This window comes from Ovis canadensis, chromosome 3 (genome assembly GCF_042477335.2).
Source record: "Ovis canadensis isolate MfBH-ARS-UI-01 breed Bighorn chromosome 3, ARS-UI_OviCan_v2, whole genome shotgun sequence".
NCBI lineage: Eukaryota > Metazoa > Chordata > Mammalia > Artiodactyla > Bovidae > Ovis > Ovis canadensis.
Window position 1 is genome coordinate 232,041,046 of NC_091247.1, and position 26,527 is coordinate 232,067,572.

At 46.8% G+C, this 26,527-nt stretch overlaps 1 long non-coding RNA gene across 1 annotated transcript; it reads left to right on the top strand.

The window, feature by feature from the left end:
• Window positions 1-385: 385 nt before the first annotated feature.
• LOC138438363 (uncharacterized) lies at window positions 386-8,111 on the top strand. Its single transcript, XR_011256303.1, has 4 exons — window positions 386-524; window positions 724-930; window positions 4,471-4,542; window positions 6,849-8,111. It is a non-coding gene; the product is annotated as an uncharacterized lncRNA (long non-coding RNA).
• Window positions 8,112-26,527: the final 18,416 nt, after the last annotated feature.

Sequence of the window (26,527 nt, forward strand, 5' to 3'; positions counted from 1 at the left end):
ATTGACCACCTTTACTTTGGTTGTATTTTTCTGACTACTAATATCCCTGAAGATCATTTTAAGGGGCAACAGAGCTCCTTATGTTTAAGATTTTTAGAACATTAAATATAACACCAAAAAATTAAAGCTTACACTTTCTCTTGGTTCTTCTGTTCGCAGCCTCTGGAGGCACTATTATCACACAATGTGCACACGTTTTTTCTTTCATCCATAAAGTAACATCAATTGATAATCTAAACACTGTCAGAAAAATAAATGAATAAATAAAGCAATAACTAACAAACACAGAAAAATAAATGAGTAAATAAATAAACCACCATGGTGGAGAGAGGGTCAGCTGAGCGGTCAGCTCAAAGGTCAGAGAGGATTTCTGAGCTTCCTCCTCAGTGGATGAATCTCCTTTCTCCACAAAGGGGCATTTGGAACATCTTCTCGAGGGGATGAGATCAGTCACAAGCTTGCGGGATGTGCAGGAGAGAGTAATCCAGGCAGAAAAGACAGGCGTAGAGGGCAGAAAGAGCCTGGTGTGTTCCAGGGTCTGAGTGGAAGTTGGCGTCTGGATGCAGGGGGCGATGGGGAGAGGGCGATGGGGAGGGGGCGATGGGGAGGGGGATCATTGGGGGGGGGAAGGGGAGGTCACGAGGGGGGGCGGGGAAGCAGAGCTGGGTGGGAGCCCTACCGGTGCTATCAGTATCTGTGGATATTGTGTCCTCTCTTTTCCAGGATATTATTCTCGTGTGTCTGAATGAATATCTTCTATTGCTAAGTGAAAGAGATGGGAGCAAAATTAGGGAGAATAAGGAAAATACATCTGCGCATATGCAAGAGAGAGCACAACACACTAAGCCTGCAACCTGGAGGTTTGATGAAAGGGTGAACAGAAAATGAGAACAAAACTCCACCCTCCCCAGCAAGCTGACAAAGCAGCAGGTAAGACACCACAAATCGCCAATCCAGTACCTCAGTTCAGCTACTGTTTAGCATTTTGTCTGGGCAGGTCCCCGTGTGAGACAGGAAGTGGGATCCAAGTAGGGTGGTCAGAGCCCTGCGCTCTGGTGGAAATCAGGAGGGGCACCGGGGGAGGAGCCCAGCAGAGGACGAGGGGAGAGAGAAGTCAGAGAAAACCACAGGCTTTAGCCCTGTTGTTGGGTGGAGACTTCACGATACAGTCAAGTCTGGAGTGAGGATTCTTGGTGAGGACCAGGGAGTCTGTTGGAGATGGGGAGGGACAGAACAGAGATGAGCTTCTAAAGCTGAGATCAGCTGTACTTCTCTTAGCCTCTTGCTCCAGAGCTTAGTGATAATTATCTTTGTCTTCCTATTAAAATCACCCAAGGAAATGGAAAAAAGAAATGTCCCATCTCATAGCCAGGGCAAAGTGTGAAGCCATGGGGCCAGATGGCAGTGTATTTAAATTTTCACCTGAGTATGTTAAATTGCAGTCAGAGTTGAGAACAACAGACCTCACCTCTTCTTTGTAGGAAAGTCCAAATTGGTGGAAGCTTAAATATTACTTTTTGTGGAGTTTTTTTTTTTTTTTTAACTTTCAATAGAGTCTCAAAATACTTATTGTATTCACCAATTAATTGATTGCCTTGGAGACTAAAAGACTCGGGTTGGGTGTTTTAGTGCCAATTGAATTAGACAAAAAAAATCCTCAAAAATATATGTATTGTTCCTCTTGATGTATTAGTATGTTTATTTACCCAGGAAAAATATGGAAAAAGTGGGCAAATTTTAATCAGATGCTTTTTAGTTTATGGGTATAATCTGAGTGTTGTCTGGGCTTTCAGTTCAGTTCAGTCGCTCAGTCGTGTCTGACTTTTTGCAACCCCATGAATCGCAGCATGCCAGGCCTCCCTGTCCATCACCATCTCCCGGAGTTCACTCAGACTCACGTCCATCGAGTCCATGATGCCATCCAGCCATCTCATCCTCTGTCGTCCCCTTCTCCTCCTGCCCCCAATCCCTCCCAGCATCAGAGTCTTTTCCAATGAGTCAACTCTTCGCATGAGGTGGCCAAAGTACTGGAGCTTCAGCTTCAGCATCATTCCTTCCAAAGAAATCCCAGGGTTGATCTCTTTCAGAATGGACTGGTTGGATCTCCTTGCAGTCCAAGGGACTCTCAAGAGTCTTCTCCAACACCACAGTTCAAAAGCATCAATTCTTCGGCGCTCAGCCTTCTTCACAGTCCAACTCTCACATCCATACATGACCGCAGGAAAAGCCATAGCCTTGACTAGACAGACCTTAGTCGGCAAAGTAATGTCTCTGCTTTTGAATATGCTATCTAGGTTGGTCATAACTTTCCTTCCAAGGAGTAAGCGTCTTTTAATTTCATGGCTGCAGTCACCATCTGCAGTGAACTGCTATAATAATAAAGTAAGTTTTATTGGTCCTCACTGCTCTCAAGTCCACTGGCCATGCCCAGCACAGGCCTTCACCTCTCATGGCCCACGATTCCTTACCCTCTCCACCATTCCTGGGGATTCTTGGAGGCGGAATCTCACATGCTATCTCAGCTACTTTCACTGTCTATCCACGCCCTGCTCTGACTTGACTGCCTTTCTAGCCTTGGTGGATTCCCATTTTGGCATGGCCAGCCCCCAGGCTGCGGCAGTCTGGAGTAGTCTTCCTGGGAGCCCCCTCCTGAGGGCTGACCTCTGCCCTGATCCCTAGCCCCCTCCACTGTTCTCACTGCTCTTGTCACACTCCAGGTCCCCCCACCAATCCCTCCTGCTGCCTCACCTCTCTGGGCAGTGAGCTCGTCCCACTGGAAGGCAGCTCAGAGCTAATGTTTCTGCTCCTCCTGTTTAATTTACCTGCTGCACCATCAGGCTCTGCATTCAGAACTCCAGTTTCTCCTCTAACCACACCGGCCGAAGCAGCCTGTGTGCCTCCGCTGAGGCTCTTCTTGGCTCTCGTTAGAGCCCTCATGCTCACCTCCGCATCGTAACTATGAAGTGGGGATAGATGGTCTCTAGGTTGGACACTCACAGCTGGCCTTCTGCTTACATTTCATGGAGTATGAAGGAGGGAGCTTCAGGCTGGATACTTACAACTGTCAGCATTTCCTGAGACAAGAGACAGCTGGGCTCCAGTCAGGAAGTTTACACTCAGCCTTCTGGCTGCCTCTGGGATGGATATAACCACACAAACAGGGCAAACAGCCAGCGTTTGTCCCTTGTAAAGGCCTTAGGGTAATAGTCATGGCAAGGACAAAGAGGGGCAGAACTCTCTCGAGTACAGGGTTAAGGGCGTCTGCTTCTCCCTCTCTGGGGACGAGGCAGACACTACACATGCGCAGAAAGCCTCCTTGCGGATCAAACCTCAGGCGGTAATGCCAGACCATAATGGGTCTTGCTCCACCCAGAAGCCTTCACTTCGAGATGCGTCCTGGCTGAGAGGTGCATGTGCAGCCCAGGGGAGAGCCCACGGTAGAGGAGGTGTGGAGAAAGAAGCCAGATGGTTGCCCCAAAGGAAGACAATGACCTGGAGGAGCTGGCCTTTCCAGATGACTTAACTGCCTCTTCACTGCGCTCCTCCTCACGAGCGGGGGGCGGCCCACACCCTTTCTTTCTGGGGGTGCGGCTCTGTCTCGTTTCTGTCTTAACTAGACAAATGGTCTCTCTATGTGCCCTCCCACTTGTTATTGTGCTATGTCTCTAAAAAATAAACTTTGAACCTGCATTTACAGCTTCTGCCTCCATGAAAACTGCATTTTCCACTGGGGGCAAATATCCAGGGAGAAGGAGCATCTAGCTTCTAGCCCTTACTGGTCTGGTGTCTAGGATTCCTGGTCTTTGTTCAGGTTGTCCAGGTTCGATCCCTGGGTGGGGAATCGAGATCTCACTTCACACCACCCCTCGCTGCTGCTTCACCAGGGTCAGCTCAGTCCACAATGTGCAGACATGCTTTGCCCCACAGGATGACACGCTCCCGGGACTTTCCTTTTCCTGCTGAACTGAAAGCATTTTTCTCTTGCTCTCCTTTGCCTTTATTATAGGATCCCTTGGTATCACAGGCAGCTTTAGCCCTGCTTGGCAGTTGGATTGTTAGGGTCTGGCTCCTGTCAGGTAATAGCTGCCCAGTGTGTATAGAACAGCTGAGTTCCTCAATAGCCTTGTTCCCTGGACTTTCTCAGGAGATCACACTCACAGTCCATGGGGGACACTCTCTCAAAGGCTCAACAGCCACACTTATCCTTTTGCTCAGTTCCTGTCCACAAAGTCATCAACCAAACAAGAACAGCAGGAATCTTCACTATGGAAACAGGTCTCAGAGGTGGGGTGGAGGCTCCTGGCAACAGCTAAGTCAGAGCTGCCATCTAACCCCACCTGACAGCCACTGCCCCCCCAGGAGAGGGTCCCCTGCTACATCTACAGCAACTGATTTTGAGTTATTTTACTTTGCCTTTTATGGAGCACTAAAGACATGTTTACAAACTACATTGCTTGGGCTCTCATTTAGGATAACTTCAAAGCAGCAGGAGACCAACATCCTCATTTTATAGTTGGGGGAATAAAGCTGACATCCACATAGGTAAGTCAACTCATGGAATTCATCTAATTTGTACTTGAGCATAGTCAACAGTTTTGTGTTGGTCACTGAAAAATTCAAAAGTAAATGTACACTGATTTGATTCTGAAGAAATTCACAGTCTAGTCTAGCAGAGGGAAAACCACTCCCAGTAACAATATGCAAAACTGGCTATGAAACGAAGCGCAGAGATTGCTTAATATTGTCGGGGGTCAGGAAGACGATGAAGATGTCAGAAGAAGGGGTACTTTAACTGAGACTTGATTGCAGAGAAATGAAGAGGGCGTGACAGGCAGAGGGGATCGCTTGACAAAGCATCCTCATGGAAGGAATTCTGCACTCTGCTCACGGTGGGCTGAGCAGTGCGGGGCCCTCGGGAGGACAGAGTGGCCACAGCGAGCCTGGGGGACGAGGAGCCCTGGGTGGCCGGCAAGCACCAGACTCCTCTCTCGGGACTCAGTGTCTCCTGCAGGAAGACGGTACGATCAGCCTCGCAGTTTGGAGCAGCCTCACAGCTGTGTGAGGGGTGGATTGCTTTAGGATAGGCAGGGGGGAGTCAGAGTGATTAGGAGTGTGTTGAAATATTGTGAAAGATAATGAAATTCTGAGTGAGAGAACTGAGTGATACTTTGAAGGTAGAATTTATAAGAATGACCTGTAGAATCCGGGTCTCAGACTTCCTCAGAATTTCATCATTTTCCTCTTCATAATGTGTTGTTCACAATTGATCGTGGTCTGTGTGTAAAATTACTCTTTTAGGCCATATGATAAAAATTTGATATCCTTGATTTTCTCTAGTCTTCTCTATAGCCCCATGTATTATGTTACATCACGATTGTTTTACAAAGGAGGAAATTGAGACTTTGAGAGGTTAAGTTAATGTGTCCTATGCCACAGAGGAAGGGACGATCAGAGCTAAGGTCAACCAGGTAGCTTACCATATAGTACAATAACGTAAGTAGCTACTATTATTATATAACAGTGTACAAGAAGTAAAAATACCTTAGGAAATAAAATATTCCTATTTATCTTATTGCTCTGCCTTGGTAAACACTGCCACATCAGCAAAAACTACAGCTGTATTTATCAAAAATGTCCAATGTGGACAATGAATATTATTCTCTCCTGTATCCACTGGGTAAGTCCCCACTGGTGGTCGTGAACTCACCAGCGCTGTCTGTGGTCTCTTGTGGTCCTGTTGAGCAGATCACTTGCCCCAGGAGCATATAAACCAAGAAATGGAACTGAGCCCGCTGACACTCACGGCCTTACTTTGAGATTTTTGTTCGTCCCCTGATCCTTTCTCTACTCCCATGCTGTCTTATCGAACACACTGCCTTTTATTCCAGTGGTGCATGTTGGTGCAGAATTCAGTACTGTTTTTATCATTAATTCTCAGCTGAACCTGCCCTAGAAACTCCTTGTCTTCCCGCTTGTGCTGTTGACTAACAAGATGCACAAGTTGAGAGTTGCTATTTGGGGCAGAATGAGCGCTGCAGCTGAGGAGGCAGCACCTCAGACAGCCCTGGGAGGCGCTCCAGAGCGGCAGTGGGGACGGTCAGCCTGTAAGGTTTCGGTGAAGGGGGATCAATGCCATGAAGCACTCATTTTACAAAAGGTTTTTTTTTTTTTTTTTTTTTTTGCTAGTCATGAGGATCTGAAGTCACCATGAAGGGACTTCCCTGGTGGCTCAGATGGTAAAGCATCTGCATGCAATGCGGGAGACCCAGGTTCAATTCCTGCACCAGGAAGATCTCCTGGAGAAGGAAATGGCAACCCACTGCAGTACTCTTGCCTGGAAAATCACATGGACGGAGGAGCCTGGTGGGCTACAGTCCATGGGGTTGCAAAGAGTCAGACACGACTAAGCGACTTCACTTCACTTCTAGATATGACGAGGTGCAAGGACTGAGATAACAAAATCTGTTCCTAAGAACAGCCACACTATCTATGTAGACCTGTCCCACCAGATTCCCTGGAGCACAGAGGGCCTCACTCCACCCTGAGCTCGCTCAGGGGGTGCTGAAGGTGAACAGCTCTAGCAGCATGGGGTTCGGTCTCCATAGAGGCAGACGCCAAATGCCCTTGCTGTTCACTCATTGGCATTGCTCTTGGTACGTGCCAATTTGTAGTTGACAAAACCAACCCATGTTAATTTACCTTCAGAGCAGATTTGGTTATGAATAGGTCAAAACATGGTTGTTTATTCTGTAGCTGAAAAATTCATGTATATGAAGCTATTACTTTAGTAAGTAGAGACATTACTTTGCTGAAAAAGGTCCTTCTAGTCATAGCTGTGGTTTTTCCAGTAGCTGTGTATGGATGTGAGAGTTCGACCATAAAGAAGACTGAGCGCTGAAGAACTGATGCTTTTGAACTGTGGTGTTGGAGAAGACTCTTGAGAGTCCCTTTAACTTCAAGGAATAACTTCAAGGAAATCAAGCCAGTCAATCCTAAAGGAAATGAATCCTGAATATTCTTTGGAAGGACTGATACTGAAACTGAACTCCAGTCCTTTGGCCACCTGACATAAAAAAACCTGACTCATTCGAAAAGACCCTGGTGCTGGGAAAGATTGAAGGTGGGAGGAGAAGGGGACAACAGAGGATGAGATGATTGGATGGCATCCCCGACTCAATGGACATGGGTTTGAGCAAGCTCTGGGAGTTGGTGATGGACAGGGAGGCCCGGCATGCTGCAGTCCATGGGGTCACAAAGAGTCGGACGTGACTGAGCTGCTGAACTGAAATGGACCAATGGAACTATTGGGTTGGCCAGAAAGTTCTTTTGGTTGTTAAGTAAAAATGAAAGACACAATTTTCTTTCTCACCAAGAGCTTTACTGAACAGCATATTCACTTTGTTTCACTACCTTCTGCCATTTTTTGGGCAACTTCATAAATTCATCTTCCCAAAGCTTTTTATCTTTCTGAACAAAGAAATCTTCCCAGTGGTTTTGTTACAGTCTTCTAAGGTATTAAGTTTTTTCCATTTAAAGAATTTCTAAAAGAAATAAATGGAAATCTTAAGATACAATGCTTAGTGAATATTATATTTTAAGATGAATAAGATACATGTGAATGGATCAGAACTCCCAAGCCAAGCTGGAACAATTTTTGTCTGTTCGTCAAAGAAACATTTGGTCTTGCGTTATCCTGATGGAAGATTAAGCATTATCTGCTGACTCCTTCTGGAAACTTTTCACTGAATACTGCTTTTAGTTGGCTCAATTGGAAGCAGCACTTGGAATTAATCATTTGGTTTTTCTGGAAGGAGCTCCTAACAGAAGACTGTTTTCCAATGCCACCATATACACATACACCCTCTTTGGTTGAAGACGGGCCTTTGGTGCAGTTGGTGGCGGTTCATTTAACTTTGCCCATGATCTCTTCAGTTCCACATTATTGTACAGTATCCAGTTTTCATTGCCCTTCACAATTTGTTTAAAAGTGCAATGTTTCCATTATATTTAAGTAGAGAATTGTGTGTGGAAATACAGTCAAGATTTTTTCACTTCACTTATGCAGAGCTTTAACATCAAAGCAATGAACATATCCAAGTTGGTACAAATGATTTTCAACTCGATTTTGAGTATGTTGCTTATCTCCCACAGGGTATAACATTGCTTGTTTTCCATGAATGTCTCAGTTTAATTGCTATCACCTTCAACTGGTCTATCTGACCATGGAGCATCATCCATTGAGAAATCTCTGGCATAAAACTGTGCAAACCACTTTGGAAACCTTTGATGAATCACAACACCTCTGTACAATGCACAGTATTTTTTTTTTTTTGCCTTCCATTTGCAGTTTTATCTTTCTAGAAAAGATGAAGCATGCTGCTGCTGCTGCTAAATCCCTTCAGTCGTGTCCGACTCTGTGCGACCCCACAGACGGCAGCCCACCAGGCTCCCCCATCCCTGGGGTTCTTCAGGCAAGAACACTGGAGTGGGTTGCCATCTCCTCCTTCAATGCATGAAAGTGAAAAGTGAAAGTGAAGTCGCTCAGTCATGTCTGACTCTTAGCGACCCCATGGACTGCAGCCTACCAGGCTCCTCCATCCATGGGATTTTCCAGGCAAGAGTACTTGAGTGGGGTGCCATCGCCTTCTTCGATGATAAAGCATAACACCCTATAAATGTTGCTCACCCCCTTCAATCTTAGAATGGCCTCACAAAAATCCACCAATTTTAAAAGATTTATTTTAAATGCACACTGATGTGACAATTGTCACAATACAATCTAATAAAAATTGTTTTGAATGAAGTTATGGCAGCCCACTCCAGTACTCTTGCCTGGAAAATCCCATGGACGGAGGAGCCTGGAAGGCTGCAGTCCATGGGGTCGCTAAGAGTTGGACATGACTGAGCGACTTCACTTTCACTTTTCACTTTCATGCACTGGAGAAGGAATTCAGTGTTCTTGCCTGGAGAATCCCAGGGACGGGAGCCTGGTGGGCTGCCGTCTGTGGGGTCGCACAGAGTCGGACACAACTGAAGCGACTCAGCAGCAGCAGCAAAGACAACAAAGCACTACTTACAGGAAAACGGAATGAAAACTTTGGTCAGTTGAACGCATCATTAAAATACTCCCTCACCACTGCTCCTGCCAGGAGAGAAGCCTGAAGCGGGGAAGTGAAGGAAGAGCAATGGAGAGAGCGGTCAGGATTCCTGAGTCTGGTTTCGCTTCAGTCCATTTTTAGGCTCAACAATAAACTCTGCTCTAAGAATCTGTGTGGTATCCAGGGATGTGTAAAATAATTTTTCATATTCTCTTACTTCCAACAAATCATCAGCATTCAAGCAAGGGAAAAGCTGGAGCTCTTCAGCCCATGACCCAGACACTTGCAGCTCTTCGCAAATCGCTCCGGGGATGCCGGCACTGTGACAGTTCAGAGTCCGTGATGAGTGATCTCACCGTGGCTGCCCTCTCAGCTCACTTGGCGAGGAATCCGCCTGCAATGCAGCAGACCCCAGCTCACCTCCTGGGTAGGGAAGGTCCTCTGGCGAAGGGAAAGGCTGCCCACTCCAGTGTTCTGGCCTGGAGAATTCCGTGGACTCTGTGGTCCATGGGGTTGCAGAGTTGGACACGACTGAGCGACTTTCACTTCAAAGTTTGTCCACATTCAACCCATCGGGGGACTTTTTGGATCGTGTGATATGTGACACAGCTTCTAGAATCCTAGGTGTATGGAGCTAGACACAAAGAACCTCCTACTTTTCACGGAACTAATGTTGAAGCCACAAGTCATAGGGTTACAGAGCTCATCTTCAAGCTATGCCCCATTAGGTTAACAGAAATGGGTGACCAACAGACGGCCATGAATTTGCCTTACAGAGCAGCAGATAAGGAAAAAAATGTTGAACACCTCTCTGCTTGTTGAGAAGCTGTTTCAATGGATGAAAGTGGGGTTAGGTATTTTTTCTGTATTTAACTGTGTACACTCTAAGCTTCACATAGCCTAGAGAATATATCACAAGACTCCTTAACCACCGCTATAGATAAAGCTTCTGTCTATGGGTCACTGTAGTTATAGGAGAGGCTGATATTTGTTTCCAGGAACTTTGAGTTTGATCCTGCTCAAGTCCAACAAAGACTGGTTGGGACCCATCACCCCTAACACTGGATTTGATGACTTACCTTTTGATGTCAGAGGGCCTAAAACTCCATCCTCAGATCATGCGAAGTGCCTCCATTTATTGAACATGCATCTCAAGAAGAAGCTTGTGATCCAGATGTGACTGGAAAGGACACAGATCACCTCCCTCTACCTGTCAGTCACCTTGCCTTTCGCCTGAGGCCAGGCTGCCTCTTTGGGGCCCTTTACCTTCCAGGAGGCGGGTCTGAGGTTTGTTCTTCTGTCTCCTCACTGGGCTGTTCCTGGAATAAACTTCTGCTCCGCTGAGAAGCTCGGCATCCGTGTTTAGCTTGATGTGCATCAGGGTAGCAAACCGTATCTTTTAAAAATTTTCAGCTTTACTGACATATAATTGACTTAAAACTCTAAGACATTTAAAGTGTACATCATGTGGATTTGAAATACATATAAATGTGAAAAGATATGCCCCATCCAGTGAATTAACATATCCATCTCCTCACATTTATCTTTTTGTATATGTGTGAGAACAGTTAGATTTTACCCTCTTAGCGAATTCCAATTATAGAAAACAGCATTGTTAAACATAGTCACCACATTTTACACTAGACCTCAGAACTTATTCGTCTTACAACTGACTCCTTGTTCCCTTTGACCACCCTCTCCTTGTTTCCCCCGTCCAGGAACTCACCCTCTTTTCCTCTGCCTCTGTGAGTCTGGTTTCTCGTGGATGCAGTATCTGCGGCAGTTCTGACTCTGTGTGCATGCGTGCTCAGTCATGTCTGACTCTGTGACCCCATGGACTGCGGCCCGTCAGGCTCCTCTGTCCATGGGATTCTCCAGGCAAGAATAGTGGAGTGGGCTGCCATTTCCTCCTCAGGGGACCTTCCCGACCCCGGGGCTGATCAGGGGGCCTTCCCGACCCGGGGCTGAGCCCCACCTCCTGAGCCTGCTGCATTGGCAGCCAGATTCCTCTCCACTGAGCCGCCCGGGAAACCCTGAGGCTCTGAAGTTTCCCTCGGCACAAAGCTGCTTTCTCAAGGTCATACTTCCAGTTGTGTGTCATTGGAAGCATGCATGGTGTGTATGCTCCATGCTATGCAAAATCATTCCCAACAACAATGGATGAGGTTAGCAGGCCGTCTCCCAGAGGACTTACAGGGTAGCATCCACTTAATCTGAGAATTGATCATGGGATTGATCATTCTCAACTTAGATCAACTATTTTGACACCACACAAAAAGAGATCTATTTACTGCTAGTAGGTGGATGTTAAACTAAATCCATATACTGATATATAAAACTTGTCCCCAAAGGAAATTAGGTATTGTCAGAAACAGATGGGATATACTTTCATAGGACAACATGGGTTTCTTTTGTACCTATATAGCTCTCTTTATGTTGAAAAGCCTTCAACTGTGACCCTAGTCTAATATAAACAGCCCCAACCATGGCATAAATGTTCCAACTGTGGCTGTGCTGAAAGGAAACTGGCCACACGAATTATTTTTATTTTTTAACTAATAACTTAACTCACCTGAATCTTAGTTGGGGCATGTGGTCTGCTCACTGGTTGCAGCCTACGGGCTTAGCTGTTCCACAGCATGTGGGACCTTAGTTCTCTGACCAGGCATTGAACTCACATCTTTTGAACTGGAAGGCAGACTCTTAACCACTGGGCAGCAAGAGAAGTTCCAAGATTTATTTTTTAAGTATAGGAATACAAAGAATTCTGATACAAGAGCTATGGCTTCATTTTACAGCTCATGCTTTTAATTATGTGGCTGAGATTCAATGAGAACGCTTGTACAGAATCAGCCTCTATTAATTCAGGCAAGCATGTTTCATCTTCCATGACTTACTCATTATGAAAAGACCAAAGTGAAAATATACGGTGAAGTACATTTGATGGAACACCTAATAATCAATTCACCACAGGAAAAAATGCTTTGAAGCAGGAGGCACGATTTGCACAATCAAAAATAGGAAGCAGTGCTAGCCAAGAATAGCTTTGTTCGAGGCTTTCAAGGATTCACCATCAATAAGTGGATGAACTTTTCATTTGGGTCCCATCTGTAATTTCTGTAATATCCTTCCAAATTTCTAGCTGTTTTGCAAGATGTGGGGTTAACTCACAGCATCTCACTCACTCTGTTGAGTGGTGGAGATCACTAATTTTAGAGTTTATGAATGGAAGCAGGGCTATGACCCTGCTATGAGAGAGAGAGAGAGAGAGAGAGAGAGAGAGAGTGAGTGTGTGTGTGTGTATGTGTGTGTCAATGATATGACTTATAGATCAGTTGGGAGAAGCTTTGAGATCTTTCAGAAGAAAATGATTGGGTAGCAAATGCTGGTTCACTTACTGGCTCTGCCATTGAGTCACCAAGTAAAATGTTTAAGCTCTGAATGTTAACTTCTGTTGCCTTAAAGGTGCATGTCTATTTACTACCTTCTGTTAATAATAGAAAAACTGAACCAAATGGGGTACATTTTAAGCCCAATGTCATCAAGCTGAGACTGACCTGTTGTACAGCTTCAGTTCTCCCAGAAATGGAATCTCAAACCACTCGATCAGGAATCTCCTGCTCAGCACTAGTTAAGTCGCCTGAGAGGCCCTTTCTCCCCTGTAAAAGAAAGTAACCCTGCAATTAGCAGCGAGCCTAGTGTAACTTCCTGGCTCCTGCTCCCTTCTGCCTATAAATCTACATTCTTCAGCTGTTGGATCTCCTTTCTGTCTGCAAGATGGAATGGTGTCAGACTCATGGATCACTGAATAAAGCCAACAAGTTCTTAAATTTTACAAGTTAAATTTCCTTTGTTAACACTTTGAAAAAATTCAAATAATTTGTCAAGGTATACAGCATCAAGTTATGTAAGTACCTATGAGAGAAGATCTATTAAATAGCTACATGTTAATCACTTCCTGGGAAATAGATGGAGAAACAGTGGAAACAGTGTCAGACTTTATTTTTTTGGGTTCCAAAATCACTGCAGATGGTGACTGCAGCCATGAAATTAAAAGACACTTACTCCTTGGAGGGCTTCACTTGTGGCTCAGCTGGGAAAGAATCTGCCTGCAATGTGGGAGACCCGGGTTTGATCCCTGGGTTGGGAAGATCCCCTGGAGAAGGGAAAGGCTACCCACTCCAGTATTCTGGCCTGGAGAATTCCTTGGAAGAAAAGTTATGACCAACCTAGATAGCATATTCAAAAGCAGAGACATTACTTTGCTGACTAAGGTCCGTCTAGTCAAGGCTATGGTTTTTCCAGTGGTCATGTATGGCTGTGAGAGTTGGACTGTGAAGAAGGCTGAGCACCAAAGAATGGATGCTTTTGAACTGTGGTGTTGGAGAAGACTCTTGAGGGTCCCTTGGACTGCAAGGAGATCCAACCAGTCCATTCTGAAGGAGATGAACCCTGGGATTTCTTTGGAAGGAATGATGCTAAAGCTGAAACTCCAGTACTTTGGCCACTTCATGCGAAGAGTTGACCTATTGGAAAAGATTCTGATGCTGGGAGGAATTGGGAGCAGGAGGAGAAGGGAACAACAGAGGATGAGATGGCTGGATGGCATCACTGACTCGATGGATGTGAGTCTGAGTGAATTCTGCGAGTTGGTGATGGACAGGGAGGCCTGGCGTGCTGCGATTCATGGGGTCGCAAAGAGTCAGACACGACTGAGCGACTGAACTGAAGTATACATTACTCAGCTGAAGCACTTTTATGTGAATAAATGCTCAACACAGGTCCTGGGAAGAAACAGTGTGAACCTTGACCTCCTGGAGAATGGTGCCCTGAACACAGGAAGCAGACAGAAAAGCCATCCTGTGTTAACCATGAATTCCCAGAAAGCAGTCCTCTTGTCCTGTTTGAAATAAAGAGGCTTTTGTCTGGACCTTTTTAAGAATCAGCCTGGGAGACACGGACCCAAGAAGCACTTGAATTGTGTTCTGCCAGACTACAAAGTGGGGAAAGTCTATAAAGACAAAAACCTGCTAGGTTACCTAAGTTGTCAACAGGCTCAGGAAGGGACTTGTTAAACAAAGGTTGACTTGGGTTCAAAATGATACACAATTTTGAAGGTGGGAGACTTTGAAACTACAGGGTTGGAACTGGTGGCTGCTGGGCAGGTGCTGTTTGGAAAATGACTAGTAATGTCCTTGAGTGTGATGCAGCTTAGAAAACTCAAGTTCTCAGGGATGCAGGGATGTGTTTGAAACCTCATTCACAAAGGGCACCCAGCTCTATATGGACCCCTGAAGCACAGTTACTCCGTCTTGATTTTTAAATGGATTTAGAAATGCTATCAACAGAAAGTGAGCTCTGAAATCTCCTTGTTTACAGGATGGTTGGGCCCCACATGGTTTATTCCTCTTTACATGTTCCCAGTGGTGGATGCCTAACATTTCACACTGGCCACAACTGGAGACAAAACTCACCATTTAAGACACATCAAAATCTGAAAGCGGAAAAGGAAGAGGAACTAGATGATACCAAGAGTGCAGACCAAGATGGAGAGGAATAAAATGGAATGAGGCTGCTTGATGCGGGATTCATTGCAGGAAGTCAAGAAAACCTATCTATGTATCCAGTTCCGTCATTAGGATGTCTTTAGTAAAGTGTCTCCAATTTCCCAGTGAAAATATAAAATAACAAGTGTGATGAGATGGTTGCATGGCATCATCAGCTCAGTGGACGTGAGTTTGAACGAACTCCAAGAGGCGGTGAAGGACAGGGAAACCTGGCCGCTGCAGCCCGCGGGGCTGCGCAGAGTCAGACACAGCTGGGCGACTTAACGACACCGGGACGCTTGCACGCCCCCGTCACAGGCATTGCAGAACGCCACATGGGATTTCTTACTCTTTCAAGAATGAGAGTATTATAATCATCAAGATAGCCTGATTGTGTCCCATTTTAGAACTAAGGGCACGGAGGCTTAGGTGGGGTGAGGGACATGCCCCGAGTCCCAGCCCCTGCGAGGCCGCACTGCGGCACACCCCGGTCTGTCTTTAGCTCTAAGCTGCATGAGTAGGTGGAGCACGAGGTCATTTAATACTCAGGCCTTCATACATAGTGTCTTAAAGGAAGTACTTTGGATTTTCTGCCGGAACAGAAGAAGTTGAAAGATTTATTAATCAAGGGCGTGGCATTACGAAGTTCTATGCTGCTTTCCTACACAACCACTTCACCCTCCCCGACCCCACGGGCAGCAGAGCGGCCGAGGCCGCGAACCCTCTGCTGGACCCTGAGTGGCCCTTTGCCGCCTGGCCTCTGTTCCGTTCGCTCCCCTTCTCTTCCCACGGGACTCCTTCCGCACATCCGGGGCTTTGTGCTCCGCCTCTTCTGCACGCTGCTTCTCTTTCCCTCCCTCGCTTTTCTCTTGCGGTGACTTTGCTGCTCTTGGTTCACACGCAAGACCCGGCTTCCACACTGTCTTTGAAGCGTCCGCTTCTCAGGGCTCCAGCCGACCCCCGGGAGTCTCGGCCCCTTGGGAAGCTCCCTCCCGCCGGGCCTCGGGCCGCGCTGTGCGGCTCCCCTGGTCACGGGCGCCTCTGCCCTCCGCTCAGCCGGATGCCGTGGCCGCGCTGACCAGGTCTCCGCGCATCGGCCACTGCAGCCTCCAGGCCGGGGCTGGACGCAACCCACCCCTCCAGGGGTAGGTGTGAGGAGCATCAGTGGCGGTCACATGCAGGACCCCCAGGGAGGCAGAAGGCCAGGCGAAACGGCAGGCGGCTGTCTGTGAGGCGAGACTCGCCCGGGCAGCGTGGCCAGGCCTCTGTCCAGGGACAGGCTAATGCCTGTGTCGTCTGAAACAACACAAATCAAGCAGAAGGGTTTCGGCCCTCAGCAGGCAGTGACTTCAGGTCTCGGTTCTCTGTGTCAGATGGGCACCCGTGAATCTGGGACAGCCGAGAGGAGACGAGGAAAGGCAAGCGAGGTGGGAGGTCAGCCCACAGAGCCTGCGGACGGCAGTGCTGACTAAGGGACAGAGATGGAGCGCAGAGCGGCCCGGGCCCAGCAGGGAGCTGCGGCCAAGACGCCTCCGCGGGCCTCTGCGAGGGGAAGCGGCCCTGCCCGCTCCAGGAGTCCGAGCGCAGCGGCCTGGCGCTCCTGCTGCGCCTCGTTCCTACGGGGGCAGGGGGAGTCCGGAGGGAGTGCTGCCGTCACGCCTTCGCGTTCATTTCTTCATGATGGAGCGCGTATTGAGAAGTGACCATCCTCGTCACTAAGGATACAAAAAATAAATAAAAATAAACCGAAAGTCTCCTCTCTGAGACACTCGTCCTTTCATGATGTAACGGAAAGTAAACACCACAACGCAGTGGCGTGTCCCCTTGCTCAATCTAGGAGTCAGAGGGACAGTCAAGTTGTTTCCTTAGAAACAAGACGCTTTCTAAGCAGGCAGGGGTGGGGCTGACCTGAGGGCAGAAGCTTGGGACAGTGAGCCAGGGTCCTGGCGTCCTCTCCTCCTGGCGCACCTGCACACACACTGACGGCATCGGCCACCTCGCCGTCTCTGAAATCTGAGCACTTCGCTGTGCAAAGAATCTCCACTTTCCCTGTGTGTTGCTGAAATGCGCTTCTCTTCCAGCAATGAGTGTCTCGCTCCCTCACAGTCTGCATGGTCAGTACTCAAACGCCGCCCCGCAGAGGAAGACTGCACAGCACTCACGGAAAATGTCAGGCCCCGTCCTGCCTGCCCTGTCTTACCCTTCCTGTCTTCAGGTCTCCTTCAGTCCAAGCTGAGGCTGCGGGAGGGAGGAGACGGAAAGAGGGGGCTGTGTGGCCGCAGGTTTCCACAGGCTCTGCTGGAGAAGAATCTGCTTCCCTTCAGAATCAATGCAGACACATCAGTTCCAGGTCAAATGAAATTCGAGGTGAAACACACACAGAAAATCTTTAGAACTATACATAAAAATGCTCTTATGATGTCAGGGTAATGAAGAACTTTAAAAGACACACAAAGTGTGTGACTGATAAATATAAACATGTTATGATTAAGAACTGGCCATAAAGACATCATAAAAATAATGAGAGAAAAGATAGAGTAGATGCTATGTGCAATCGATATAAAGAACTTCCAAAACTAAATAATGAAAGATGTGAAAAAGACATAAGCAGTTATTTCATGGAAGGTAAAGTATGAATATCCAATGAAAAATTTAAAAGATGGTCAAGCTCATTTGTAATAAATTGAATGCATATTAGAATCATAATCAAACACGTTTCCACATGCCACAGTTGAGCAAACATTTTAAAATGACAGTAAAAATATTGGCTCAGATACAGAATGGCAGAAACTGTTGTTTTTGGTTAAGGTGTATGGACTGTGTTCATTCCCTAAGCTCTATGAATTGTTATCCAAGCCATGGAGCAGACACGCGGGAACTGTCTATGAGAGTCATGGGCACAGGAAGCACCGCAATATCCATTAGTGAAAGGGCGTCCCTGGCGGCTCAGTGATAAAGAATCCGCCTGCAATGCAGGAGTCGGAGGTTTGACCCGTGGATTGGAATGATGCCCTGGAGAAGGGCGTGGCCGCCCGCTCCAGTATTCTCGCCTGGGAAAGTCCATGGCCAGAGGAGCCTGGCAGGCTGCAGTCCTTGGGGTTGCAAGAGTCAGATGCAACGTAGCGACTAAACCACCACCGCACGCATATTTAAAGTATGGACCGCCACATAGTAAAGTGACGTCACCTGCATGCAACGACATGCAACGAAGCTCGGAAGCCAATACTGGGAACAAGAGAATAGTCACCGCAGCACAAGAGGACAGTCACCGTGTGGCTCAACTTGTTCAAGACCAAACAAGGGGAAGCCAGAGCACTTTCTAGGGAGTCACATGCAAGCGGGAATCTCTAGTAAGAACAGGGAGAACTAGCATGTCCTACTTCTGGAGACAGGTGGAGTGAATACGGCTTCTTTCTTACCCTTTTACATTTAAAAACTTAGAGAGATGTTATAGGGAGGGAGGTGGGAGGGAGGTGGGAGGGGGGTTCATGTTTGGGAATGCATGTAAGAATTAAAGATTTTAAAATTTAAAAAATAAAAAACTAAAAAATATAAAAAATAAAAAATAAAAACTTCTGTATCACCTGTGCACTCTCTGTATGTATCCACCCCCCCAAATACCGCACATCCAAATACATTCCAAGTGGAACGTGAATAGAAAACATGATGCCGTGAGCTTCAAGATGAAAACTAAAAATATTTCTATGATCACGAGACAAGGGAGATATTTATAAGCTGTTATGAACTGAATTTTGTCCCCCAAGTTCATATGTTTAACCCCTAGTATGTCAAAGTGTGACTAAACATATATCTATGGCCTTTAAAGAGTTAAACTCTTTAAAGTTAAAGAGTTAAAGATGAGGCTCTTAAAGTGGACTCTAACCCAAGCAGACTGTGCCCCTTCCCTAAGAAAGAGGAAATTTGGAGCCACAAAGAACACAGGCTGTGTGTACACAGGGCAGATGATGTGAGCACACACTGAGGAGGCTGCCTAGGCCAGGCCAGGCCAGGCCAGGCCAGGCCTCAGGAGAAACCACAGCTCATCATGCCTTGACCGTGAGCTTCCAGCCTCCAAAACTGTGAGCAAATCCATTTTTGCTGCTTAATATTCCTTCCCTGCCCCCCCTCCAGCCTGTGCTCTTTTGTTAAAGCAGCTACAAGAAAATAATATTATCCTACATGCCAAACCACACAGAAAAAGTTTAAAGCGTTTTACTCACAATATCGTTAAACTCGTGTCAAAAAACAAGAGCAGAACAACAAGCTCAGAATGTTACTGCTTTCCCCCCCCGCCCAACCAGAATGCAATTTCTAACAGCTGATAGAGGTCTGATATTCCTAATAAATAATCCCTATAAATATATAGCAGTGTAAACACTTTAGCAGAAAAATTGGCAAGATACATACGTAGGAAAGTTAAAATGAAAAATATAAATTGTTGCCAGAAAATAGAAATAGAAACAAATTAAGAGTGAAATAATGTTTTCTTCCCTACAAAGAGGTAAGAGCCTTTCAGCACAGTCTCCTCCCCATTAACGGAGGCTGTGGCTCTCGCTTGTGGAGGTCCGCGTGTGCTGCAGCCTGTCTTCTTTGCTTCTTGGGTGGCACATACAAATCAAAACCCTTTAAAATGTTGCCTATTTGGCCTAGGGACTTCATTTCTCATTTCTGGGGATTTATACCAAGTAGATAAAAGCTACAAAGTTTTACCTGTTTGAATGTTTGTTTGAAAATGAGAAATCATCTTAAATGCTCAGCAAACAACAATTTGATGAAAGAAAGCTAGTACCTTTTAATACTCTCATGCTCTACCAACTGAGCTAGCTGGGCAACAGTAATTTTATATCAGGCAAATATTTAAAATGGAAAGAAAGTAAGCCAAGAGAGAACATATCTAATAGGTAGATTTGGGGGCTTGTGGGTTCAGCGCAGTCGCTCAGTCGTGTCTGACTCTTTGTGACCCCGTGAATCACAGCACGCCAGGCCTCCCTGTCCATCACCAACTCCCAGAGTCCACCTAAACCCATGTCCATCGAGTCCGTGATGCCATCCAGCCATCTCATCCTCTGTTGTCCCCTTCTCCTCCTGCCCCCAATCCCTCCCAGCATCAGAGTCCTTTCCAATGAGTCAACTCTTTGCATGAGGTGGCCAAAGTACTGGACTTTCAGCTTTAGAATCATTCCTTCCAAAGAAATCCCAGGGCTGATCTCCTTCAGAATGGACTGGTTGGATCTCCTTGCAGTGCAAGGGACTCTCAAGAGTCTTCTCCAATACCACAGTTCAAAAACATCAATTCTTTGGTGCTAAGCTTTCTTCACAGTCCAACTCTCACATCCATACATGACCACTGGAAAAACCATAGCCTTGACTAGACGGACCTTTGTTGGCAAAATAATGTCTCTGCTTTTCAACATGCTATCTAGGTTGGTCATAACTTTTCTTCCAAGGAGTAAGCGCCTTTTAATTTCATGGCTGCAGTCACCATCTGCAGTGATTTTGGAGCCCAAAAAAAGTCTGACACTGTTTCCACGGTTGCCCCATCTATTTCCCATGAAGTGATGGGACCAGATGCCATGATCTTCGTTTTCTGAATGTTGAGCTTTAAGCCAACATTCTCACTCTCCTCTTCCACTTTCATCAAGAGGCTTTTTAGTTCCTCTTCACTTTCTGCCATAAGGGTGGTGTCATCTGCGGAGGGTGGTGTCATCTGCGTATCTGAGGTTATTGATATTTCTCCCAGCAATCTTGAGTCCAGCTTGTGCTTCTTCCAGTCCAGCGTTTCTCCTCATGTACCCTGCATATAAGTTAAATAAGCAGGGTGACAATTGTTTTCTGTGCAATGGTGGCGAAACAGTTTAAAAGGAAGTAAAGAAGCAAGTAAAGTAAAGTAAAGTAAGTAAACAAGCCAAAGCAAGCAAACAAGCCAAAGCCCGTGAACTGTTTTCCAAACAGGCTGAAAATACCACCTCCTGTCCAATCTGTAGAGATGCCCGAGGAGTGTAGTCAGCCTTATGGACTGAGAGCCACAGGAACTACTCACATCTAACTATACTTTCTACTTCAGTTCAGTTCAGTTCAGTCGCTCAGTCGTGTCCGACTTTTTGTGACCCCATGAATCGCAGCACGCCATGCCTCCCTGTTCATCACCTTCTCCCGGAGTTCACTCAGACTCACGTCCATCGAGTCTGTGATGCCATCCAGCCATCTCATCCTCGGTCATCCCCTTCTCCTCCTGCCCCCAATCCCTCCCAGCATCAGAGTGTTTTGCTATTTATAACGAGTTATGTAGTTATATGTATGCTCTCTCCTGAGCACTCTCAATCTTTGGTTACAGAAAGTAAGATATTGAAAATCACTGAACTGCGGCAGATGGAAAAACACTATCAGGCTATCATATGCTTTCCATGAGTCCTGATTGTCCAACACCAAAATGCCTTTAGAGTTCTGGAGCAAAAATGCTCTTTGCCACTTTTATTCCTAGAAACGACTGAGGCCCAGAGCTCCCTGAGTAGCCCCTCCTGCTGGGGACTTGACTGCATTTATTTTACATGTGTTTAAGAGATGACAGAAAAAGAGAAAGCTCTAATATGGCATAAGCTTTCAGGTACACCGAAAAGGTGGTTTTTAATGTTGGCTTGAGTGTTTTGTTTCTAGTGGAACGATCCCTTATAGAGCAGGCCAGAATACGTTTTGAGAATAAAGCGTACATTTTCTACCTCTGAGAGATGCTAATTAGAACACGTCTTTACCATGGGCCTGGCATGAATTCAGACTTGCCTTGGGCAGGGAACTGATGTCCAGGCTGCCTTAAACGCAGCAAGTGTTCATGGAATGCTCTAGTGGCTGGAGGGGACGGCGGCGTGCAGCCAGCGTTTCACTGCGTGTGCTGCTCGTGTGCTCATTCTGTCTCTGACCCTTCAGCAGAGGCTCACTCTCTTCTGCGCAGCTCATCACTTGTTTGACTCTGAAATACATTGGTTCGGTTTTTATGGTAAGCTGGTTCTGTACAATCATATGTAAAGTGTTTATCTAAATACAAACAATATACACTCTTGTTCAAGTTCCTCCTGAGTTAAAAGTGCACCAAGAAACTGGATAATTTAGAGTAAAAGCAGAATTTCTCTTTCATCCTGACAAAGTGTCTGTGGTTCATTTGTATATATTCCTCCAGCTTTTTAAGAAACATTTTCAAATGTGTATTTATTGACACGCAGATAACATAGGCTCACTTTCAGTTCCGTTAGACAAATAATGTGTGTTGTTTTACAGCTTGCTTTTGTCATGTAACAGTATGACTCCGAGGTGTCACCGTTTCCTGTTTGGGGGGTTTCCAGTGGTTTTAATAGGAATATAAAAATCTTTCTTTAGAACCACATGATTCTGCTATAAGCAAACTAGGTTCATGTAGCATCCACATTCAGGGAAATCCAGAAATGTCTTCAGTTGCCCTGCGCATCCCACCATCAGGAATGGAGGAAACTGCGAGCAAGGAAAGTCTCAGTAATGAACCCCAGGCACCCCGTCAACCCAGCTCTCAAGGAGGAGGGCGGGGCGAGGACAGCTCACTGGCTGGAGGGAAGGCCTTGTGATGCCTGAGTCTCCAGCCAGGCCGGTAGCAGCCGAGAGAATCCAGGACAGAGAGAGGGTAGGAGGAGAACAGCGGAGGGCAGGAAAGGGGCCTCTGGGCGGCAAAGCAGGAAGGTCGCAGCAGAGCCTGGGGAGGCGAGCGGGTCCGCGGAGGAGCCACGGGGAGACCCCCGGAGGAGGCTCCCTCCCGCTCGCCCACCCCAGAGGAGAGACCCCCGGAGGAGGCTCCCTCCCGCTCGCCCACCCCGGAGGAGAGACCCCCCAGAGGAGGCTCCGTCCTGCTCGCCCACCCCTGAAGGTGCCAATGAGCTGGCACTGAGTCCCATCCGCTCCCCTCACTAAGACTGTGCGCTTCAGGCTGGTCTCAGGAACACACTTCTTGTTTCACTTGAGTGACTTAATTACGCCTGCCCTGTAATTTCAGGTTGGGTCTTCTCTGCCTGCCTTCCCCTCACTTTTCACTCTGGCCTCAGTCTTCTTTTTCTGGTAAACAAAATACGGTCAGCAGACAGAGCTGACTGCATAAAAGGCAAAGGTCTGCCTCTGAGGAGTAACATATACTCATACTGCTATGCTAGTTAACTTATATTTATTGATTTAAGTTAATATAACATAATGCTACATAAACATATGCATATATAATGTAAATAAATATTAAATGTCATGTACCATTATTTTAATATAATTTTATATATCAATGATATATGTTAATGTTAATATTATATAGGCTGATTTAGTTAACGACACTCCTGGTGAGAAGACTAATGAAGAGGAAAGAAGTCAGAAAAAAACCCAGAAATTTGAAGATCTTTGCAAAAACTCCACGCTCTCGATGTAAATGGCGAGCCGTGCATGAAGGTTCTTGGCCAGGGCCCCTCACGGGCCTCTCCCGCCCCTGCTATGGTCAGCAGTGGACCAGGGAGCGGGGGTCCGGGCAGAGCCCCCAGGCCAAGGCCGGGCTGAGACCCCCACCAGTCTCCTTCCTTCTGCCACCGAGCGTCACCTCCTCGCTGACACTAGTGTACACGCGTGTCATCACTTCTCCCACAGAATGAAGGGTGTGTGCTGCAGGAGAGCGGGAGCCAGCTCACTGGTGACATGAATCTTAACACCATGGAGAGAGGGAGTTGGCGGGAGGGAGACAGATGAACAGACAGAGGTGCCTGGCTTCAGACTGTAGGGTGACATTTATGATGCTAAAACTGGTTAGCCTTTAGCTTGTATTTTTATCAGTGCCTGTATTAAACAATTGATTAGTCACCTAAATATCATAGAATCTAAATCATAAACTAGGATTCTAAAATACTGTGGTTTTCTGGTTACCAAAATGCACTTGTGAAGCCAACGTTCAAATCATCCAGTGTCTTCTTTTTGTGTTAGGTCACATGTTGTTTTCTTTCTTAACTTTCACTTTGTATTTAGGGTATAGCCCGTTAACAAACTGTGTTGTGACAGTTTCAAGTGAACACCAAGGGGAACGGTTCAGCCAAACACACACATGTGTCCTTTCTCCCCCAAACTCCCCTCCCATGGAGGCTGCTACATAGCATTGACATCCATGTGCTGAGCAGTGAGTCCTTGTCGATTCCTAACCAAAGCGGACGCTCGTTGCATCATCAGAGACTCTTTCAGAATGTTTCCCAGAGGTTATTGAGGAGTTTCCTGGAAAACACTGAGCCCACCCTCTGTTGCCAGAGGAAGAATGTTTATATACGGGTGTTAGTTTTGAGAGAATTTGGTGAAATGGACCAGCTCATACAGAGATGGACACAGCTTGTCACCATCAACATTGTCACCGTTCCCCAGCAGGTTCAGCCTTTCCCGAATGCGCCCTGAGTCCTGACCACTGAACAGGCCAAGCCCACTCTCAGTCCCCAGCGCCTCCTCCCACAGGGCCACTGCCCACAGGAGATGGAGGGACTGACCGCTCGTCCCCTCCTCCCCCTACTCATGGGCACGGAAGAGCCCAGCTCCCTGCTCTGGTTGAAGGAGAAGGAAGGCCCAGCAGCAGCCCTGGAAGAAGCGCACAGGGGCCCCTCCATTCCCAGGAGTGCAGGCTCATCGTGCAGGGCCCAGGGGACACGGGGGAGGGAGGAACCTCAGCTCTGGACACTGTGCGAGCTGGGCTGCTGAACAGACTCGGGGACTGTCTGTTGACCATGGGATCTGAGGAACAGGAGAGATTTCGATGGACTGGGGCTAGCTGGGAGGGTTCCCCATGGTCTAAAGCACAGGCTGTGTGTCTCTGGGCTGAAAATATTAACTGCTGAGCTCTAGCTCCCACCAAAAGAGGGTATAGGTTAGAGATGTCCTGAGATGTAAGAGCTTCTTAGGCAGACAAGAGGAGATGCCAGGAGGATGTGAGCTGCCTGGTAGAGCCTGAGCCACATGCCCAGCCTCCTGACCCCAGTTTGGGGAGGTAGCACTTTCTTATGCCTGTCCCTGGTGGCTCAGATGGTAAAGAATACACCTGTAATGGAGGAGACCTGGGTTCCATCTCTGAGTTGAGAAGGTCCCCTGGAGAAGGAACGGACAACCCACTCCAGTATTCTTACCTGGAAAATCCCACGGACAAAGGAGCCTGGTGGGCTACAGTCCATGGGGTCGCAGGGACATGATTAAGAGACTAACACTCTTTCAGGTGAGGGCAGCTGGTTTGCTTGGGCCTGATCAGGGAGGGGCACAGGTGAGTGTTGCTTCTGACGAGTGAAAGAGTCTTTGGGCCTAGAAAAGGAAACAGCAGTCTCAAAGGCCCTTGCTGAATCATCTAACTTTGGGAAAACAAAACCAAACTTTAGATCCCGCCCTGATGCTCCAGGCTTGTTGCATCTAGGGGACTTATCATTCCTTGTCCAGAGGATTTATCACCCCCTGCCCAACTACAAATGCCATCTCAACTAAAGAATACCCAAAACATACCATCTGACTAACATTTCCCTTATCGCGTCCACAAACCTCCCTTTAAATATGAAGCCTCCCTGATCCCTCTCACGCTCAGCCTGGTCGTTAGGCCGACTGCCGCCCCTCCTTGCCTGAATAAAGGTAACCTACTTCCGTTGAGGTCATCTCTCCTTTTCTGCATCAGCCCAATCTATACCTTACAACCAGCACTGTCTGAGAGGAGAGGGCAAACAGGTGCCCCCAGGGAGTCAAGAAAGAGGCTGCTTAGTCAGCAAGACAGCTGTGAGGGAGTCGAGTGGGTGCCCCTTGGGGCCTCTGCCACTGTCCCCGGGTGCCCTGCAGTTCCAAGCTTTGGCCTGAATGTGTCATAAAGAAGGACCCTTTGTGTTGTTTTGAGAAATTATGTAACTTTATTTATTTTTACTTTAAAATATTGTATTGGTTTTGCCATACATCCACATGAATCCACGACAGGTATACTTGTGTTCCCCATCCTGAATGCCCCTCCCTCCTTCCTCCCTGTACCATCCCTCTGGGTTATCCCAGTGCACCAGCCCCAAGCATCCTGTATCCTGCATCAAACCTGGACTGGCGATTCATTTCTTATATTGTATTATACATGTTTCAATGCCATTCTCCCACATCATCCTACCCTCTCCCTCTCCCTTTCCCACAGAGTCCAAAAGACTGTTCTATGCATCTGTGTCTCTTTTGCTGTCTTACATATGGGGTTATCATTACCATCTTTCTAAATTCCGTATATGTGCGTTAGTATATGGTATTGGTGTTTTTCTTTCTGGCTTACTCCACTCTGTATAATAGGCTCCAGTTTCATCCACCTCATTGGAACTGATTCAAATGTATTCTTTTTAATGGCTGAGTAATACTCCATTGTGTATATGTACCACAGCTTTCTTATCCATTCATCTGCTGAAGGACATCTAGGTTGCTTCCATGTCCTGGCTATTATAAGAAGTGCTGTGATGAACATTAGTGTGGACGTGTCTCTTTCAATTCTGGTTTTTTCAGTGTGTATGCCCAGCAGTGGGATTGGTGGGTCATAAGGCAGTTCTATTTCCAGGTTTTAAAGGAATCTCCACACTGTTCTCCACAGTGGCTGTACTAGTTTGCATTCCCACCAACAGTATGAGACGGTTCCCTTTTATCCACACCCTCTCCAGCATGTATTGCTTGTAGACTTTTGGATCACAGCCATTCTGACTGGTGTGAAATGGTACCTCATTGTGGTCTTGATTTGCATTTCTCTGATAATGAGTGATGTTGAGCATCTTTTCATGTGTTTGTTAGCCATCTGTATGTCTTCTTTGGAGAAATGTCTATTTAGTTCTTTGACCCATTTTTTGATTGGGTCGTTTATTTTTCTGGAATTGAGCT